We start from the raw sequence: 5,000 nt of genomic DNA on the forward strand, positions 1-5,000 counted from the left end.
TTGTCCCTTAACCTAACTCAAGTTGTCCCTTAACCTAACTCAAGTTGTCCCTTAACCTAACTCAAGTTGTCCCTTAACCTAACTCAAGTTGTCCCTTAACCTAACTCAAGTTGTCCCTTAACCTAACTCAAGTTGTCCCTTAACCTAACTCAAGTTGTCCCTTAACCTAACTCAAGTTGTCCCTTAACCTAACTCAAGTTGTCCCTTAACCTAACTCAAGTTGTCCCTTAACCTAACCCACGTTGTCCCTTAACCTAACCCACGTTGTCCCTTAACCTAACCCACGTTGTCCCTTAACCTAACCCACGTTGTCCCTTAACCTAACCCACGTTGTCCCTTAACCTAACCCACGTTGTCCCTTAACCTAACCCACGTTGTCCCTTAACCTAACCCACGTTGTCCCTTAACCTAACCCACGTTGTCCCTTAACCTAACCCACGTTGTCCCTTAACCTAACCCACGTTGTCCCTTAACCTAACCCACGTTGTCCCTTAACCTAACCCACGTTGTCCCTTAACCTAACCCACGTTGTCCCTTAACCTAACCCACGTTGTCCCTTAACCTAACCCACGTTGTCCCTTAACCTAACCCACGTTGTCCCTTAACCTAACCCACGTTGTCCCTTTGCCTAACATAGTTCACTGCTCGGAATCTCTGGTGTCGTTGTTATCCTCATGTAGATGTCTTGCGAGTGTTGCTTACTTTCCACATATTCCCGCTATCCACTGTCAATTGTACTGCAATAGGACTATATCGGCCCCCCCCCCCCTCTGTCCCCCTCTTTGTGTCTCTGTCCTCTCAAGCTGGTCGGTCTGGCGTGTGAGTGTTAAATGAGCCTCGCAGCTGTTCAGTTGCATTCAGATGTCGACGCCCTCAGTGTACGTCGTGGTATGGTCTGTGTCCATTGTCCGCTGATGTCGTACGCGTAACCCACACGCTGTACCGATCATCGGTAGTTACGTACAGAGTGAAGTAGTGTGATACGTGTGACTGTACGCTGGCTGTGCCCAACGGTGTCGAATCTCAATTTCCATATGTTGTGCTCGATGCTACTTGTCTCGTCTCCCAATAACAGCTAGGTTGCACTGTGGTACGCCGTAGAGGCGTGTGGGAGGAACGTACGAACGCATTGTATGTCACCCTGGGTCGCTGGGGGTGGTGGTGCGGTGAGTCAGGTCAGGTCAGGTCAGGTCAGGTCAGCGTGAGCCGTCTGATGTAGTGACGCGTGTATTCCGACTTTGTCGTATTGCCTCACACAAAGTGCTACCCTGGTGGACCGCGTTCCATATCTGGGACATGCCGCAGATGCCGGTTGACAGTGGATCGCGGAAGGGACATCGCATACTTGCGCGGGCCACCTTCCACGTGTTCTCTTCTGCACATGTCGCAGTGTGTATGTGGTCTGATGTAGCGTGTCGTGACACATGACATCCTGGCATGCAAGAATTGTTGAATTCGCAAATGTAGGTGGACATCTACGTTTACTGCCCAAGATACGCAAATGAACTGGAAATCCGTTGTTGAGCGGTTGTTCACGCTGGAGGTGAATCTGTGATGGCGACGATCGGTACAGCTATTAACCGGTTGTTTCAGCAGTACCCGCCACATCCACACACGTGACTAGGCCCATGTGGGTATGAAGCGATACGCGGCGGTGGCTTGGTGGGACTGTTCCCGGCCGGTGAAGGGGGGCCGCCCGGCGTGTTGGCCGCGCGCTGCGTGGGCGCACGCGCAACAGCCGGCTGGTGGGGGGCGCCGAGTGGCAGGAGCGCCAGCCGACGGGCCCGGCAGGCGGCGCAGCTACGCTGCGGCGCACCCTGCACGCGGCGCCTGGCGGCCAAAGTTGGTTCAGCCGAGCCCGGTGCGAAGCGCGGTGGACATCTGCAGTGTGCTGGTCTGATTGAGGACTGTGTGCGTTGAGGATGCGCCGCCGCCTGGCACTCGGCGCCGCGACGCCGTCTGCTGCTCGGTCGCCCCAGCGGTTCTCGCAGGTGGTTTGTATCGCAGTTGTGCGGACGTGTTGGCGCGTGCGCTGTGCTGGGAGAGTTCGCTTCTGCACCCAAGTGGGGCTTTGCCCTTGTGTGGCGCTGGCGTTGGAGCTGCCGGTCACCATAGGTGGCGCGTGTTGTCTCCCGCCGGCAATGCCACGACAGCACGCTCCCGGGCCTCTGTCGGCAGCGGCAAGCTCAGTTGGGAGCAAGGGTGTTCGCACTAAAACCGTCTACTCGCCTAACTCCGGGCGATTGCGCCTCTCTCGAAACCGACCAAGTACCTAGGACGGCGCTGCGCGCCGCCGGGACCTGAGAGGGTTTCGAGGTGTATCGTGCAGGGGAGCTCGGCCTCCTCCTGTTTGCAGAATAATTGAGCGGACGCTTGCGTGTTCGCGCGGGCCCCCGGGACACACTCCCGGGCGGCCGGCTGCTCAGCTCTAGTTGACGCAGCTCCCTGGTTGATCCTGCCAGTAGTCATATGCTTGTCTCAAAGATTAAGCCATGCATGTCTCAGTACAAGCCGCATTAAGGTGAAACCGCGAATGGCTCATTAAATCAGTTATGGTTCCTTAGATCGTACCCACGTTACTTGGATAACTGTGGTAATTCTAGAGCTAATACATGCAAACAGAGTCCCGACCAGAGATGGAAGGGACGCTTTTATTAGATCAAAACCAATCGGATTGGCTTGTCTGGTCCGTTTGCCTTGGTGACTCTGAATAACTTTGGGCTGATCGCACGGTCCTCGTACCGGCGACGCATCTTTCAAATGTCTGCCTTATCAACTGTCGATGGTAGGTTCTGCGCCTACCATGGTTGTAACGGGTAACGGGGAATCAGGGTTCGATTCCGGAGAGGGAGCCTGAGAAACGGCTACCACATCCAAGGAAGGCAGCAGGCGCGCAAATTACCCACTCCCGGCACGGGGAGGTAGTGACGAAAAATAACGATACGGGACTCATCCGAGGCCCCGTAATCGGAATGAGTACACTTTAAATCCTTTAACGAGTATCTATTGGAGGGCAAGTCTGGTGCCAGCAGCCGCGGTAATTCCAGCTCCAATAGCGTATATTAAAGTTGTTGCGGTTAAAAAGCTCGTAGTTGGATTTGTGTCCCACGCTGTTGGTTCACCGCCCGTCGGTGTTTAACTGGCATGTATCGTGGGACGTCCTGCCGGTGGGGCGAGCCGAAGGGGTGCTTTCGCGTCCCGAGGCGGACCCCGTTTAAATCCTACCAGGGTGCTCTTTGTTGAGTGTCTCGGTGGGCCGGCACGTTTACTTTGAACAAATTAGAGTGCTTAAAGCAGGCAAGCCCGCCTGAATACTGTGTGCATGGAATAATGGAATAGGACCTCGGTTCTATTTTGTTGGTTTTCGGAACCCGAGGTAATGATTAATAGGGACAGGCGGGGGCATTCGTATTGCGACGTTAGAGGTGAAATTCTTGGATCGTCGCAAGACGAACAGAAGCGAAAGCATTTGCCAAGTATGTTTTCATTAATCAAGAACGAAAGTTAGAGGTTCGAAGGCGATCAGATACCGCCCTAGTTCTAACCATAAACGATGCCAGCCAGCGATCCGCCGCAGTTCCTCCGATGACTCGGCGGGCAGCCTCCGGGAAACCAAAGCTTTTGGGTTCCGGGGGAAGTATGGTTGCAAAGCTGAAACTTAAAGGAATTGACGGAAGGGCACCACCAGGAGTGGAGCCTGCGGCTTAATTTGACTCAACACGGGAAACCTCACCAGGCCCGGACACCGGAAGGATTGACAGATTGATAGCTCTTTCTTGATTCGGTGGGTGGTGGTGCATGGCCGTTCTTAGTTGGTGGAGCGATTTGTCTGGTTAATTCCGATAACGAACGAGACTCTAGCCTGCTAACTAGTCGCGTGACATCCTTCGTGCTGTCAGCGATTACTTTTCTTCTTAGAGGGACAGGCGGCTTCTAGCCGCACGAGATTGAGCAATAACAGGTCTGTGATGCCCTTAGATGTTCTGGGCCGCACGCGCGCTACACTGAAGGAATCAGCGTGTCTTCCTAGGCCGAAAGGTCGGGGTAACCCGCTGAACCTCCTTCGTGCTAGGGATTGGGGCTTGCAATTGTTCCCCATGAACGAGGAATTCCCAGTAAGCGCGAGTCATAAGCTCGCGTTGATTACGTCCCTGCCCTTTGTACACACCGCCCGTCGCTACTACCGATTGAATGATTTAGTGAGGTCTTCGGACTGGTACGCGGCATCGACTCTGTCGTTGCCGATGCTACCGGAAAGATGACCAAACTTGATCATTTAGAGGAAGTAAAAGTCGTAACAAGGTTTCCGTAGGTGAACCTGCGGAAGGATCATTACCGACTAGACTGCATGTCTTTCGATGTGCGTGTCGTGTCGCGCAACACGCTACCTGTACGGCAGTGGCCGTGCGCCGCGTGCGGAACCACGCGTGCCTCTCAAAACTAGCGGAAGTGTTGTTGTTGTTGTGTGGTACGAGCGCTGAAGCTCTGGAGCGGCTGGCCTGCGGTACCTGGCGCCTGGCGCCGGTTTTGAATGACGTTCGCCCGAGTGCCTGTCCGCTCCGGTGTGGAGCCGTACGACGCCCATCGGCTGTGAGGCCGTTGGACACAAAAAAAATAGTGGAACAGGGGCCGTCAGACGCCTCAGTCCCGCAAATGCTACTGTCTTGAAAGAGACAGTGGGAGACTGAAAAGGAAAAGATCACCCAGGACGGTGGATCACTCGGCTCGTGGGTCGATGAAGAACGCAGCAAATTGCGCGTCGACATGTGAACTGCAGGACACATGAACATCGACGTTTCGAACGCACATTGCGGTCCATGGATTCCGTTCCCGGGCCACGTCTGGCTGAGGGTCGGCTACGTATACTGAAGCGCGCGGCGTTTGTCCCGCTTCGGAGACGTGGGAGTGTCGTGGTCGCCTGTGTGGCCGGCCGCGTCTCCTTAAACGTGCGATGCGCGCCCGTCGCCTGGCGGTTCGCATACCGGTACTTTCTCGGTAGC

General features: G+C 54.8%; 2 non-coding genes across 2 annotated transcripts; both read left to right on the forward strand.

The window, feature by feature from the left end:
* The first annotated feature begins 2,442 nt into the window (after positions 1–2,442).
* LOC126327439 (small subunit ribosomal RNA) lies at positions 2,443–4,335 on the forward strand. The gene has a single exon (XR_007561256.1). It is a non-coding gene; the product is annotated as a small subunit ribosomal RNA (ribosomal RNA).
* A 365-nt stretch (positions 4,336–4,700) lies between these two features.
* Positions 4,701–4,855, forward strand: LOC126327419 (5.8S ribosomal RNA). The gene has a single exon (XR_007561236.1). It is a non-coding gene; the product is annotated as a 5.8S ribosomal RNA (ribosomal RNA).
* Positions 4,856–5,000: the final 145 nt, after the last annotated feature.

Source organism: Schistocerca gregaria, unplaced genomic scaffold (assembly GCF_023897955.1).
Source record: "Schistocerca gregaria isolate iqSchGreg1 unplaced genomic scaffold, iqSchGreg1.2 ptg001048l, whole genome shotgun sequence".
In the NCBI taxonomy this organism is placed as follows: Eukaryota; Metazoa; Arthropoda; class Insecta; order Orthoptera; family Acrididae; genus Schistocerca; species Schistocerca gregaria.